Source organism: Biomphalaria glabrata, chromosome 13, assembly GCF_947242115.1.
Source record: "Biomphalaria glabrata chromosome 13, xgBioGlab47.1, whole genome shotgun sequence".
Classification (NCBI taxonomy): domain Eukaryota; kingdom Metazoa; phylum Mollusca; class Gastropoda; family Planorbidae; genus Biomphalaria; species Biomphalaria glabrata.
The window spans coordinates 13,672,126-13,689,118 of record NC_074723.1 but is presented as its reverse complement, the minus strand read 5'-3'; the positions used below and the strand labels follow the sequence as shown (position 1 = coordinate 13,689,118).

General features: G+C 36.1%; 1 protein-coding gene across 1 annotated transcript in view; it reads right to left on the bottom strand.

The window, feature by feature from the left end:
• The window catches only part of LOC106053363 (transmembrane protein 26-like), a 226,343-nt gene that overhangs the window by 54,080 nt on the left and 155,270 nt on the right, over positions 1–16,993 (bottom strand). The window contains exon 2 of the mRNA XM_056008257.1: positions 1,718–1,853. The gene's annotated coding sequence lies outside the window, so the exon portion shown is untranslated. The remainder of the gene's footprint in view (positions 1–1,717; positions 1,854–16,993) is intronic.

Below are 16,993 nucleotides of genomic sequence, written 5' to 3'. Positions count from 1 at the left end.
ATTCCAAATTGTTACACAAAAATATGACCTGTATTGATACATTATTGTCATTATAAGTCAAACTTAATGACACTACAAATTAACTGATTTTATGTTTAAACGCTGGCCTGCATCTATAAAAAGAAATAGCAGTTTTAAGAACTAGAGGTCTGAACCTAAGTCTAATGGTTGAGACGCTAGCAAAAAGAAATGGGTTGCCCCGCCCTCTGACATACTTTTAGACAGTGTGAAGATGAAAGTGATGCTTCAAGAAGTGGGATAACTAACTGGCTGCCGTACCTAAAGGGACTCGAGTTCGAATCATCGGAATGTAGACTAGGGATCCTTAAATCGAGATTTGACCCTAGAAGAGTTGTGTTTGCTAAGCGCCTATAAATGTCCATCAAAGACATTTGACCCGAGAAGAGTTGTGTTTGCTAAGCACCTATAAATGTCCATCAAAGACATTTGACCCGAGAAGAGTTGTGTTTGCTAAGCGCCTATAAATGTCCATAAAAGACATTTGACCCGAGAAGAGTTGTGTTTGCTAAGCGCCTATAAATGTCCATCAAAGACATTTGACCCGAGAAGAGTTGTGTTTGCTAAGCGCCTATAAATGTCCATCAAAGACATTTGACCCGAGAAGAGTTGTGTTTGCTAAGCGCCTATAAATGTCCATCAAAGACATTTGACCCGAGAAGAGTTGTGTTTGCTAAGCGCCTATAAATGTCCATAAAAGACATTTGACCCGAGAAGAGTTGTGTTTGCTAAGCGCCTATAAATGTCCATAAAAGACATTTGACCCGAGAAGAGTTGTGTTTGCTAAGCGCCTATAAATGTCCATCAAAGACATTTGACCCGAGAAGAGTTGTGTTTGCTAAGCGCCTATAAATGTCCATCAAAGACATTTGACCCGAGAAGAGTTGTGTTTGCTAAGCGCCTATAAATGTCCATAAAAGACATTTGACCCGAGAAGAGTTGTGTTTGCTAAGCGCCTATAAATGTCCATAAAAGACATTTGACCATGATCACTGAGAATGCTTTAGGAGCATGGAAGACACGCAATAGGAATACATAATAATAACAATACATCAACACCTGGCTTTGAAACATAATCTGATCAAGAAAGACTCGCCTCCTAACTACAAATACTCGCCAAAGGAGGTTGTTAAGTCAACCGATAAACCTATTTTGACTGACGGTGGATTTTAATCGACAAAAAAAAAATCTGCAACCATCATTGACATCGCTGTAACACTATCTGACAATTAAAGGAAAACTGAAATTGAAAAGCAAGGAAAATATGAAAATCTAAATTTAGAGATTAAACGACTATGGAAGCTATCTCAAATAACAATACACCCTGTTGTTATATCAATTGAGGGGGGGGGGATAATGTAACGGACCTCGAAGACTCACTCATTCGAAATAATACCCGTCAAATGGCAGTACTGCTGCAGAGTGCAAACATTATCTGAAAATTTCTCATCGGACACTAAAGGGAGACTACAATGAATTTCGTTTCCTTTTAACGAAACTCGACTCTGGCAGCGCCAAAGAATGAAAATTAATTCATTTCTATAGTAATTAAATAATAATAAATCATAATAAACAAAAAATCTGCTTTGTCTTTTGTAACTATTACTGCTCTGAAGGTAGTTCTTCCCTTGTAATATTCTAAAGGCTATAAAAACTTGTTGGAAACATTGGTGGTAGTATTTCCTATAGCTTAACTCACCTTTCAATTAATAGAGATTATAGTGTCAATCAGTCCGAGTGCATTTTGCAGGCTGTTAGTGGATTAAAAAACAAAGTTGCAGCGCCAACAAGTATTTTTTCTGTTAGAAGTTACATCAGAGGCGCTCGGAAAAGACCTGTATGAATCAAGAAAGAAATGACAGATTAATTTGATAAAGCCAGGTTTATAAGTTATAACAAAGGTTATGTTATATCAACTCTGTCTGTCTGTCTGTCTGGTAAAAATGTTCAACACGTTATTTTTCCCACATTCATTCTCGGAACACAATTATTTATTGTACCTAACAAAACATGAATCAATAAAACAAAATATCCAATGAGTTAATTAATTATTGGTAATTAATTATTTTTTTGATACCATCAAAGTAAATTAGTCCTTCAGTATTCATAGATGTGGCTAAATATTTAAGGTTTTATACCCTTATATAATAGTACACGATATTTCTCCCACTACCCATTCTATGATCAAGTTGAAACTTTGAACAATTAGTTATTGAAACAATAAAACATGAATCAATTAAAAAATGAACTGATTAGTTAATTAATTTTTGTTTCATATCGAAAAGAGAAATAACTTTTACATTTTTGAGATAAATAGTTGTAAATGAGGAGTTCTTCCCATTACAAAAGCTTTGTTTAAAAAAATATTTTTATATTTTGCCTATTTTAGATGTTAGTTTTATTGAGATTGAAAAGCTAGAACAAAAATTGGGGAGTGGGGAAGGGGGGGTCCATTACCTCCTTACTCACAGTTTGTACAACTTTTTTTTTTTTTGATGACTGTTTTTCTATAACCTGCATGGATCAACAGTCGTCATTTTGACCCAAAGTCAAAGGAAATAAATATTTTGTTTCTGACATTGTTTCAATGTTTAACAACAAATCAACAAGGCTACACTTTACTTACCAAAGATAATCATTGGATATAAAACAATAAATTTCGATCTATTGACTGTTTCAGAGATTGTAAGAGTTACAATGGATACAATAGTTTATCTTTGTGATATCGTTTTAACTTGTAAATATTTATGAAAAAAATAGGAACTAATTAAAAAGGCAGGCCCTTTTTTCAGTTTACCTGAAATAATATGGAACTCTACCACCCCTAAAGTTTTTAATAACTCAATTGTGTATCTTAGAGCAGTGTTTCTCAAACTGTGGACGAGACGATATTCTATGACGACCAAAACCAAGGATTGGAAAATATTCTCCACTTGCATAATCACGACTGGATGTTGAACCCTTTCGCCTGTGCTAAAATTCCATCCCAATCACATATGAATCCATACTAATGAAGGAGCAGCTTCTTGAAGTATCTACAAACGAGGAAGTGAAACCAATGTGTTAACACGGAGACCACAGAGTCTGGTGACAAAATCATATTCCAAATTGTATAGCCTGCATTATGGGTCGTTGTAAAGAAGGTGTTAGCTGATTTCCCATCGTCTTGTTTGATACAACATTGGTATGATGTAGTAATTAACCTCATCACAAATATATACAAAAAACGAAATCTCAACTACCTCATTAAATAATTTTGTTTATATTTAAAAAAAAATTATAATTTCAATAAACACTCCATCACCAAAATTTTGTAGTTTTTTTTTTACACCTGTTACTTATACAATATGCATTTATGTATCTTCTTCACTTAAGGGTCAGTGGACAATTTTTGTATCACATAAATGTGTCTCCAGGTCAAAAAAGTTTGAGAACATCTGTCCTAGAGGATTATATAGATTCTTATCTAGAGTAGAGCAATCATTAAGCCTTAAGATAAAATAGTGTTTGACTATTCATGTTCATTTTATCATAAATAAAGCAAAAGAAACGAAACAAAAACGGTACGATGTGATTTTGTCATGTGGATCTTAGTACACTGTTAGCTAGGATTAATTAAGCAGAACCATTACAGCTTTGACTTTATTGAAAAACATATTTTTAGAGTAAAATTAAGAATAATGGCAATATCTTCGATTTGGTAGATTAAGGATGAGTGCAGTGTTTCACATGACTACGCAAACCCTGTCGCGACCTACATATTTTTCCACAAGGACAAAGCCGTTGTCCGCCGGGGTTCTATTTATATTTTCTTTATATCATCTGCCTCAGTCCTGTACAAGGGCCTTCCTCTGGACCTCAAATGTGTCCCGCGGCATTCATTAGAGCTTCTTTGTCTTTTTCAGAGGCCGCCTTCTGTCAGCTACTTTCTTCTATGCCAGTGAGGGCAAAATGGCCCCCGAGTTAAATCTTAGTAGCGCTTGCGGGAGACCCTCTTTTAGAGTAAAATTATCGTTATTCTATATCACAAATTCATTTCTGACAGAATCTCAATCAATCGGCGACGCTTTGAAAGGTAGTCAAGAAAATTTGAGGTGAAGGTCTCTTTCTGGCTTTCTGTTCCAGAGACGTCTCTCTCCAACCAGACATCCCTGATTATATCCAGCATTTTTGTCTTATCACAGACACTTAATACAGACAAACAAGTGTATTATCTATAAGTATACATTTTATATTAACGTATGTATCCATATATAGTAATATATAAAGAGAGAAAGAGATTTTATTTTCAGTGATAAAATGATTATCATCCTATTTATATACTGGATCGTGTGTCATGTTACCCGTTATTGCACTGAGATGATTCAGTTCAAAGACACTTTTATCATCAATTATACGGAGAAGACATTTTGATGGTAATAATTGCAAAATCTATATATTACATAGCGGCACACGAGGCATACTGACTGCCGTGAGTGGATAAGTTCACTACCCTCTACTTAAGTAAACATCCATTTGACTGTCTTTTTATTAGCTAATTGAAATAGAGTATTATACTTTCAGAGTATTAATTTAAACATTTCTCTACAAAATCAGACCAGAGACAGAGCATCTAATTATACAGTCTAACATTATTTCGAAAAAAAAATACTGATTACATGATTTTTAATTTAACAAGCATGTAAATGATTTTGTTATTTTTCTTTTCTTGTGAAAATGATTTATTAAAATGTATAATGTATGTGTATTGAGAACATAAACATTTCATTTCTTGGATGATGGTCGACTTTTAGTCGGTTAATTTGAATTAGTGACAGTTTGTTTCCTTTGAATATAGAGGTTAGTAATTGTTATAGAGTTAACCAACAAATCTTCCCAATAAATGAAAAAAGTTTTGAGTTAGACGCATGGAATTCACTTTAACACCAGGTTGAAATGTACATGGCCAGAAAGGAAAGCAAACTTCATGTCAACTTTAACCTACACCACTTTCCGTTTTTTTTTTTTTGTTTTATTCGAAGAGATTATACTAACAAACTAAATCGTTCAAGTTATAATGGATAGACAAGAAATCAAGAATGAACAAAGCTATATGAAAATGCTGCTTGAAGAGTGACAAGAATTATATGGCAAGTTTAACCTGGAGTAACTGGCAGATAGTACTTAAATTGCCATGAACAATAACGCATCCTCTTTAAATGTCTCGAGTATTGGCACCGAAAGGCTGACTTATGAGACATTTGAAATACTGGACATTCTGTTGAGTTGCGTATTAATTCAAGTTTTAGCTGTATTTGGGTTAGTCGGCACTGGTGTGAATATCATCATTCTCTCCAGATATGACATCACGACAGACAGCTCCAACATACTGCTGGTCTCATTATCATTAGCAGACTTCTGCTTTTGTCTGACTGTGCCCATTAGGTGAGTTGTCACTTAGTAAGTGATCCCAAAAGGGATTTAAAGGCTTTGCTTTTGTCTGACTGTGCCCATTAGGTGAGTTGTCACTTAGTAAGTGATCCCAAAAGGGATTTAAAGGCTTTTAAAGTCTCTACCAGATTTTCACACATTAAGTAGGCAACTTTAGTTTTAGCTAACTCGAGTATGTGGCCGAGAAGATAAGTATGCTTTAGCTGGGCTTGGCAACCTACGAAGAGGGCTCGAGGTTCGACACCTACTCGAGCAAAGTAGTGTTTTTACTGAGCGCCTAAAAGCAGCACGGAAAGCCTTCTCCCAGATGCCCCTCTACACACTGGCCCACAAATGCGATTGAACCATAGCGCTCTAGGATGTTATAAGCATGAAAGTTGCACTAAAGAAAGGCTATTAAAAAAAAACAAGAAACATTTGTATTAATATAACATGATTGCAACATTATTGTAAGTAAGTAAAGTTTCCCTTTCAGACCTTGCGATCTATGGGGCAGATGAGCAGGGTGTCATGTGACCACAAAAAACAACCGCCTTTACTTTCCCCCAACTTAAGTCAGGTACCCTATAAAGTTGGGTGGACTCAGTTGCGCCCTAAAAATCCCGAAATTCAAAACTCAGTCTTCACCTATATTCGAACCCTGGAGACCAGGCTCGGAAGCCAAGCGCTTAACCACTCAAACACCGCCCCCCTCTATAATTGCAAGTGTCGGTTGGAAATTTACAGATGTAGCCTAACCCTATTAGTGTATTAAATAACTTGGTACAGAAATTTGAATAAAGCTCTACATTGTCTTTTAAGGGGAGACGTAATAGACATTTATGAACAAATATTTAGAGTTTTCTGTGTCAGTGTAGAAACATATATAAGCTTTTTTTTTTTTTTTAAAGTATTCTATTGCTTGGTTTTGTTAGTTAAAGCCAGGCAAAAGAATATTTAGGGAATTTCGGATTTATAATGTGAAAGTGATTCCTACATTACTTGGTAGTTATAATAGACCCCCGCGTAGTATACTATTCGTTTAATAACATTTGTTATTTATGTGTATCTGGAACAAAGTAATAGCTTCCCCTTTCAGACCTTGCGATCTACAGAGCAGATGGTACTAAGGTCCTCTTTTTTTTAATTTTTGGCCCACAGTTAACGAGCAGGGTGTCACGTGGTGTCATCTTGTGTTTGACAGTCATTTCAGTTTACATACGATACCAAGCCATCGCTGTAAGAGCTAGTAGTACATTGACTAATTTAGACTTTTATAAACGTTAAGTCAAATCTACGATAACAGAAGTGGACTACGTCAATTCATATTTCAGTTAGCTTTCGATACCCAGCCATCACTACAAATGCGATTAGTGTTATATTAACTTTTAGTCAAAGCTATTATGACTGCCGTATTGAAATAAGTCAATTAATAATCCAAAGTAGGTCACATTTGTATTCTAACGATACGTAATAGTGTACCTTATGTTATTGAATATGTTCCATTTTGATAACAATTAACAGCATCATTATGTTTTAACGTTTCCCTTTCAGCCGCTCTGTGTTTATCCTGTCTCACTTGAAGGATCTAGCCTTGGCGCTAAATGTCGACATCAGCTACTACAGTCATTTCGTGGTGTTAAGCCGCCACTTCTACTGCACCAGTATTACCATGGTGGGTGTCATCTCTGTGGAACGATTTCTTGCCGTCTATTTTCCTTTTAGAATCGCGAGACTGTTGACTGCGTTCAGAATGAAGCTCGTTTCCGCCATAGTTCACTTTGTCGTCTTCGCGACATACTTCCACGGTTTCTTGAGTTTCAAGAGCGAGTGGATCTATCTGGAAAACGCTCAGAAGATTTTCCCGGTTCTGACACCAACTGTGATATTCAACTCTCACCAGAGCTTGTTCTCAGGGCTTGGGATGTTCAGCAACATTGTCCTTGTCGTCTTTTCAATGTCCATCACCGTCACGCTCACGATAGCAATCGCACTGAAGTTGTGGGCGTTGACCAGCGAGAGGTCAAAACTGATGAACCGGAAGTGCTCGTTCGACCTCCAAGTGGTTAAAATACTTATGGTCGTCTGCACGGCGAGCGTCTTGATCTATGGGCCACTGGTCTGTTTTAACTGTGCCTCTTACTTTCTGCCCCAAAGCTACAAGGCGACGAATGTCTTTCAAGTCTTCTTTATGCTGATCGATTTTAGTGGCACAATCAGTGCCTCAGTTAATTTCTTGATCTACATCACGATGTCAGCGAAATTTAGAGCCAGATACAAAGAGTTGTTACAGCAATGTAGCAGGGGGCTGTGTTTGAGAGTATAGCTTCACAAAGATAGTTCTTTTTTGGAGGGGGATTTTTATGATCTTTTGGACTTGCGAAAATTATTTTGAAGACCATTATAGAGTTTATTTAGCCAAAATCTATGAATTTGTAGTCTTTTCTGAATAAATAGGTATGGCATTCCTTTGAGATAGGAAGGTGATAAGCTAGCAAAGAAAAAATGAACCAATATAAGAACTCAATTGTTTTCGAGAAAAGAATAGAAATGATAAGTAAACGTATACAATACTAATTGCACTATTAGCCGAATTAACCTCGTAGACATCTTTGTTGAGTAGAGAGATCCCTAAGAAGATTCATTATAGAACTGCCTCCCAGAGGACGGTACCGCTGCGGACCTGCCACATCAATGGAAGTTTCTTTAGAGGACACTGTTAAGGGGAATACAGTGAAATTTGTTTCCCTAAAGCAATTCTTGATCGTGGCAGTGCGAGAGAATAAAAATGAGTTAATAATTAATACCAACTTACGTGTTTGTCTGTGAAAGTTATTCACATGTTTAGACTGTATCCATATTGAATTCAAATTTAATGGTGTACAATAATGTGTATTCAAGTCACTGTTTCCTTAAATGATATTCAATCTTTACAATAAAACAGGTAGACCTAAATACTTCCTAAACAATTTTTATTCATTAAAAATTCAACCAAATTTATCAAGTATAGCTGCTGTCAATTCTTTCTTTTTTTTTAAAGCTGCTTTTTAAGAGGAAAAAAAAACATTTAACCACTTGGATGTCACTCCCCTGATAGGTGTCACCCGGTGCGGACCGCGACCCCACCTGACGCCACTTTGTAGTTTGTGTTTTTTTTTAGTAGCATTTTAATTTATGTGTATCTAGAACAAAGAAACAGTTTCCAGACCTTGTGATGATGTTAAGGTCATCTGTTTCTTTGGCCAACGGTTAATGAGCAGGGTGGTGGCCAGCGCAACGACCAACCGCTTTACTTTTGCCAACTTAAGTCAGGTGGGCCATAAAATCCCGAAATTCAAAATCCCAGTCTTCAACGAGATCCGAACCCATGAACTCAGGTTCGGAAGCCAAGCGCTTTTACATTCGGCCCCAGCGCCCCCCATGGAACAAAGAACTAGCAATGTAAAATGTTCACAAACCAAAGAAATGTTAGAGATGGAATGTGAGTGTATCGTGTACTATGAGAACCAACAGTTCATTCAAGCTTGCGTCTGAGCTGACTTATAGGAGGCACCACATTGACAGCAACCAGCTCACACACAAATAAAGCTTGCCTTTGGCATACGGTCGACTTGCAGTCTCTCTACACTGTCCATTCAGGCATTCGAAAGAGATCTTTTTTTTTTTTCATCCTATGCGCATGATAATACGTAGACAACATCAGTGAAAGCCTTCAGAAAACTTGAATTGCTTTTAATACATTTCTGGGTATCGGGTAGGTAAAATTTAAAAACACAATTCTATTCCAATATATTTGACATTCATCTTTTTTCTTTCGAAAAAAACAAACCCTATACGACTTTCGATGGCAGCATTTAACGAAGTAGATAAGTGTTGGTCTATGAATAATCATTGTTACTTTGTCTTCATTTCGAAAGTCATTCACATATTTCACTATGTTTAGAGAGTATTGATTTACCAACTCTATGAGTCTAAACCTGTATGGGTATATATTAAATATGTTGATGATGTTGAACGCGACTGTCTCAGTAATAATCTTTTTTTTTCATTCTATATCAAATAATGAGATATTTAGGCAGATTATACTCCATTTCATATTTCTCTAAGCTATCAATTAATAACATGTCTTTGTTTTTTTATTTTGATGTTGAAAGATGATGTGAAACAAAATGTCAACAAAATCAATTGCCCTTCACAAAATAACAATTCGACTGTAGTTATTGTCTCAGCGACACTGTGTCTCTGTGATTTAAGCTAGAATAATTACAGTTCAAAATATGTTGAGAGAATATAAGGCATCCTAGTGTTTTGAAGAGGCTTTTTCTCGGTATTTAAAGGTAATTAATAGGTTTGGAGGAAGTGATAATACCAAAATATGACAAAGGCTTAAAAAGGAACTAAAATATTTTTATCGCCTGCTACTCATTTTGGATACATTCTAAATATGCTCAGTCGCCTCGGGCAACTTGATATCTCCGTGTTAAAAAAGTCTTGGTTGTAGCTACTACAGGAGCATATTTTGAATATGTAAAAAACAATTCTGCGGTTAAGTCGTTTTCTATTTTCCGACTAGAATGTAGTGATATTTCGTTAAAAAATACACCTTCTAAATATATCTATGATGTGTTCGACTAAGAATTGAATCATCAATGAAAAATACAATTAATTAATCTTTCTTCTAGTCAAAGGTACAATACTGACCTTTGCAATTTAGCTGCTCCAATTGACACAAGGAAAAGGGAGCGATACTTATTTTACACTATAAAATGATATCAATCAAGACAGATAATATTCTAAATACAACATCTGTTGCAATATTAGTTCAAAATTTTCCAGAAAATGTGATAGACATTCTAGAAAAGGTGTTGAGTTGTGCTTTGATCCAGGTTTCAGCATTGGTTGGTGTAGTATGCTCGTCAGTCAGCATTCTGGTATTGTCTGAGTTTAACTATAAGGAGAGGAGCGCCAACATCATGTTACTTTCTTTGTCTGCAGCAGACCTGATATTTTGTCTGACAGTGCCTATTGGGTAAGACATACATTATGATTGTGGGTATCTGGCCTAAGGAAAGTGTGGAGTGAGTTATCACAGACGCGATCGTGGGGCTACTGTTTTCAAGGCGCCCTCTCTTTCTATTGCCTTCAATGCTAAGAGATTTGAGTGAAGTGTGCCCAGTCCAGCCTTATTTACAAAGCTTGTATCGACTCACTCTGACAGTCTTTACGCTCATTCTCCCACACTCAATCTCGGGTCAAGCTGAAATTTTGCACAATTATTTCTTTTACCTGACAACACAAGAATCAATAAAAACATTTGACCAATTAGTTAATTAACTATTGATAATTATGTTGTTTGGTATCTTGAATAAGGGAAAGAAATCATACTTGACAGATGTGGTGGTATAAGTTGAATTAGTTCCCTTGATAACTTGAGTCATGACTTAAATTATTTTTTTATTTAAAAAGCGAGCATGTAAACATTTAGCAGAAAACCCCCTTCTTCTCTCCCCCTTTCCCAACAAATCCAATCAAGTGATAGGATCATAGCGCATTGAGAAAGCTATAAGCTAAACAAAAACAATTGGTAAAAATATTTCTAATCGCACAGATTTGTTCTGCTTTAGTACATAGTGCGTATAATTAGAAAACTAATCAAAACTAATTCATACAATTACATTTAATATAAGCTTTGTTTTTTTTTTTTTGTAAAATATTTTTAAAATGTTATTCTTGTTTTCTTTTTCTGATTTCTTCTTCTCTAGGAGTTTGGTTCTGTCCAGCAGGTTACTGATGGTGTCTGGCCAACAGAGCATGTAGACAGCTGTTAATGAAAGTTTGCACTTTTCTAATGGTAGTTTTAGTTGTTCTGCAGGTCTCGGCTACATAATTCATAACGGCCTTAACGTTTGGATTAAAGAGACGAATCTTTGTTGCCAATGAAATTTCTCTTGCTGTCCAGATCTTCGCGACACTTGCTTTTCTAATTCTTGCCTTGACATAAGCAGCTGTTCCAAACGTTTCTTCTACGATGCTACCCGAGTATGTGAAGGATTCTATTTTCTCCATGGGACAGCCATTCAAAGTCATGGGCTCTTTGTTAGATAAGTTAATCGTCATTATCTTTGTTAATAACCAGCCCAGTTTTTACTGATGTGTCTGCCACTTAGTTTGTATTGGATTAGCTGTTGGTTGTGGAAGAAAAGTACGATGCCATTGACAAAAGTCTGAGTCTTCAAGCTGGTTCCATGATGTCCACTGTATTCCATTCCTGTGACTGTTGGTAGATGTTCTCATGATCCAATCAATGATAAGGAGGAAGAGAAATGGTGATAAATGCTTTCTCATTGTCCACAAAACTGATGAGTTATTGGGAACTCAGCCCCAGCGATAGTTCTACTATGATCGTAGGGTAGCTATTTGGTCTGTGCACGCTCAGTTTTTTTTTCTAAAATCCCTCAGCTATGGCTCTACTACATTCTTAATTCTTTCTAAGGTGAAATTATGCAGTATGATCTCTCTGGTGGAATTATACAAAATATATTACATTTAGAATATTCATCGCACAATTTCTTTATGTATTATTTAGATTTTGGCCTCTCTTATTTCACAAGGGATTACGCTCTATGATTTCGTTTTGTTTTAGCGTAAGTAAATGTTTACAAATACTTTGATAAAAACAAATCATTGCAGACAAATTCAAAGAGTCTTTTTGTTATTGTTTATTTCAGCCACTTCAGCTGCATTTTGCAACATATGCTTGACATTGAAACATTCAAAACAGTCGACGTCAACATCTTGTTTGTGTTTTCAACCATCGCTCGTTTGTTTTACAGCAACAGCATCATCATGGGCGGCATCATCGCCATGGAGAGGTTCCTGGTCGTTTTTTTCCCTTTCAGGGCTGCAACTGTGATAACTCCGTTTAGATTAAAAATGGTATCAGTCCTAGTCTACGTACTAAATTTCGCCCTGTTCTGCCCAGCAATGTTCAGTTTCCGGTGGGACTGGTTTTACGACTTGAAAGAAAAATCACTCGAAATCGTTTTGACGCCGACAGCCTTTTACCTTCAAAACACCGACGCTTTGAATTTTGAAATAGGAATTTTTCACAGTAATGTTTTCGTTCACTTTTTCCTGACGGTAACTCTCATTCTCACGCCAGCATTAGCGGTCAAGCTCTGGGTCATAGTGAGCGAAAGGTCAAAACTGACTAATCGTCCTTGCATGTTTGACCCAAATGTAGCTAAAATTCTAATTAGTGTCTGCTCCGTGAACGTATTTTTGTATGAGCCATCTAAGATCTTCAATCTAGTCTCCTACATTCTGCCTCAATATTCTCCGCTCTCCACTGGGTACAAAGTGTTTTTGGTCACGACAGATTTCAGCGGGACATTGTGCACAACGATCAACTTTCTGATTTACGCCAAAATGTCTTCAAAGTTCCGAAAGAAATACGCAGTTGTAGTGAGTAGATTAAACTGCTGGAAACATAAACACTGACTTAGGCCTTTCTGGTTCTCGCACTGATTTTTCGCTAAAACCTTCTGACCTACTGACGACGTGTTTTGAGAAATGTCTTGTTTTGAAAACTGTACTGGATTCATGTTTTAATTCATTGTAGTAAACTAGAAATGTCTAGGATAATTCAGATTATTAATATAAAATATATTCGTTCTTTTTAAGGCTTATATTAACTCAATCCGTCTCTGTATGTCTGTTAAAAATTTTGTATATGTTATTTCACCCACTCCCCATTGTCAGATCAAGTTTAAACCTTGCACAATCATTCATTGTCCCTAAGAAAACATAAATTAATAAAAAAAAAATTAACCGAGTAATTAATTATTTAGTGGTTACTATTTAATATATAAAAGGGAAATAAATCTAAAAAAAAAAAGATTAGAGATATGGTTGTAAACGTGTAGTTCTTTCCCTTTATAAGCTTTTTTTTTTTAAAGTACTTTTTTAATATTTTGCTTGTCTTTAAATCATGTTGTGATAAATTCTATGCCTGTAAATATTAGAAATACATAGAGGCATATGCCGGACCAAAAATTAGAATATTGTACGTTTTTACTTTGCTCCTGGAGAGTCTCCTATTGTGATTATTGTATATCGATTCTAGCTCTGATCAGTCTCTAAACATTCAGATTGTTCTGTCGCTTGTCACGTGTTCTCTTTGTTGTCATAGCTGCTAGAATAAGTCCGTACCCCAGTGGATTTGCAACGAAATTAAAATTAGTCCTTATATTATGTAAAACGCAGGACTGTTCATTACATACTCAGGTGAACCATAATGTTCACCTTACCTTCAATACAATGTTTCAAATCATTTTAATATATACACACAGGTGTGACCACGTTCCCTCACCACCCCCACATTTTATTTCTTATTTAATACGTGCTTACACTTTTGTATCAACAGATTGAAGAGGACTACAAAGTTCTTATCACGTCGTGTTGGAAAAATAAGACGTATTAAAATAAACTTAAAGCATTTTCATTATTTAATAACCAGAGTACGAATGAACTTTGACCTCCTAAATTAACAGTTAGTGTTGAAGAGATAAAAATATAAATTAAAGAAAACAAAATTTGCCAAGAGAAGACTTATGTTGAAACTTACAGACGCGTACACTGTAATTAGAAACTTGCTCCGTGAGTCTTGAAGAATAGCTCGTTAATAGAATCAAGGGAAGGCGTCAGCGGGTTATACATCGTGTGACAAATTATTGATCAACTGTATTTGGCTAAATGAAGTCGAATAATGGTAACATTTATAATTAATGCTAAATAAAATTAAGAGTAATTAATACATGATTTTATTGGAATCCCTCCATTCTACTGACTGAGTGTCTTGGGTTTAAATCATATAATAGATGAAATTAGTTCTGTTGTTAGTAATTCTCCACACAGATCTAATGAGTATCTGATTAAGTAAAAAAAAAAATTAGGTTTATCAGTCAATGTGCTTGCCATAAAACTACCTCCTCCGCCACGAATCAGAAGAGCTGACCCACTGACCACAAGATACCTAAAGGCAAATTTAATACTTCTTTTGACCTTATATTTCTTACTTAGACTTAGGTCCTCCCGTGCCGTTCGGCGCATTTGGCGGCTAGCTGTCTTCACAAAGATCTGTCACTGGCAATGTCTGAAGCCTCTTCCCACCTGGTGTCCACAGTTCTGATGTCCACTATGAAGGTGTGGCACCAAGTCATATGAGGACGTCCCTGTTTGCGCTTTCCTCGTATCGGCCTCCATGACATCGCAACTCTTGGCATGCGTAGTTCATTTTGTCGGAGAACATGTCCCGCAAACCTCATGCGACGCTCTGTCACAACCTAAGTGTTCGACTCCCAGTTCGGCGTAGGATTTCCTTGTTTGAGACCCGATCTGTGTAACGGTAACTGTGTAGTGGGAAGCGTGGTCGAGAGACTAAGTGCGCTTGAACTTGGCTTGTCTTGGCTACCTAGAAGGGGGCTCGAGCTTCGACACCCGACTCGGGCAGAGTTGCGTTTACTGAGCGCCTAAAGGCAGCACGGAAAACCAACTCCTAGATACCCCCTCCCCCCACTGGTCCACAAATGAGATTAGAACAAAGCGCTCTGAGCATGCTATAAGCATGAAAGTAGCGCTATATAAAAGCTTTAATAATAATAATAACTGACTCCCGAAATCCGTCTCAGCCATTTTCGTTGAGCCTTATATCTCAATGATATAAAAAGTGCCACCTATATTTGTTCAGAAACAAGTTAAAACACTTGCACGTTGTGCTGGCCACATGACACCCTGCTCGTTAACAGTCGGCCACAGAAACAGATGAGCTTAACATCACCTGACCTATAGATCGCAAGGTCTGAAAGGGCAACTTAATAACGGGGTCTTGTCTTTGAAATACATATTGTTGTCAATGTTTTTCTTGTTCCATTACTATTTTATTCATTTATTCAAAGGTAAATAGCAAATGAATTTTGTGCTTCATGCATTCATTCAATGAATTTTATCTCAGCCGTTGATACTGATTGTTTCTCAAAAAAAACAAAAAACAACTTTTATATCATCCCCATGCATATCAGTCCGAATAGAAAAAAGTGTAAAGAAAAAAAAACAATTACGATTGGTGCACATTTGTAACTTTTTCGTAAAGGTCTGACTATCAGTCTGTCTATCCCTCCGTCTGTCACGTTTAGATAAAAAAAAATGTTTTTTTGTAGCATGCTAAAAACATGCAACGGCTTCTATTCTGAAACCAAATCCTATTGTTTGATAAATTAAATATGCGAATTGATGGTTGTTAATGCAAATACAACACATTCTTGTGACAATTCATGTATTTAAGTCACACATTCGTGGAAGAACCTGTAACATGGGCGGAACCTGTAACATGGGTGGAACCTGGGCACGGATCTCAAAAACGGTTCAAACAATTTTCCTAGAAATGTAACAGTTGATGTATATCGCTGAAAAAGAATGACTAGCTCTTTGACCACACTGGGAAAACTCTAGTTTGACCGTTATATCGCGACACTGTAGTAACTGAACTGTTTCTCTATTTCTTTAATTTTTTATTTAATTTCAAAAAAATTATTTTGATTGTTGTTGACTTTATTTCCCAACGTGCAGAGAAATAGTTTTCAAAAGTTTGTTTTTTTGTCAGAGAAGTTACAAACAATCAGTTATTTCTAAAACAGATGCAAGTTTCTTTGAGCAAGACTTTATATTTGTCACAAACGGGATGGTACTGAGTTGCAGACTGAATCACGTGATACTGTAACTTGAACAAGTTTCAGTTTAGCCATCTTTGTTCTTTACAAAAACTTAATAATAGTAATGACTATAGCAGATAACAGGCTGAGCTGTTTCTAAGTAGTCAAAAGGTCGCGAGTTTATTATTTCTTAACGTATCAATATTTCATCTAGTTTTTTTTCCTTATAACGCCACCTAGAAATCAGAGATGCATAATTACATAGACCGTGTAACACATAGATGCGTTGATTGTGGCAAAAAATATGCATTAACTGATATAGACAAAGGTGATGCTTTTTTCAAATCAGCCCTCCCTTCTATTCTTCTTATATCGGGTCACTGTAATAAATAAATCGATTTGTGTAACTTTGTAAAAATTCCTGGTGAAGAAAAATTTCACAAAACAATGACTTTAACTTTATTCTTTTCTTGATGCGCACACGCACGCACACACACACACACACACACACAAGGTCAAGCAATGCATACATACATTAGGAAACATTTTGAAAATAATTTTAAAAGATAAAAGTTCAGTTAGTCTTGAAGTTTTAAAATAAGTATTTCTCACAAGATGTTACAATGTATTGCTGTCAAACAAGTGCACGCTAGAGACAAACCACAGACCTATATATATATATATCTGTGATAAAAACATATTTACTATTCGTTACTAAGGCAAAAAAAAACACTAAAAAAAACAAACATTTCACACGTATCTCTGACTATGAAACATTTGGTTCTATGGTGTGTATACATTTTTACGATCTTCTCTCTCCTAATCAGGCCTTCTGTAACCACTGCTCTACACAACAC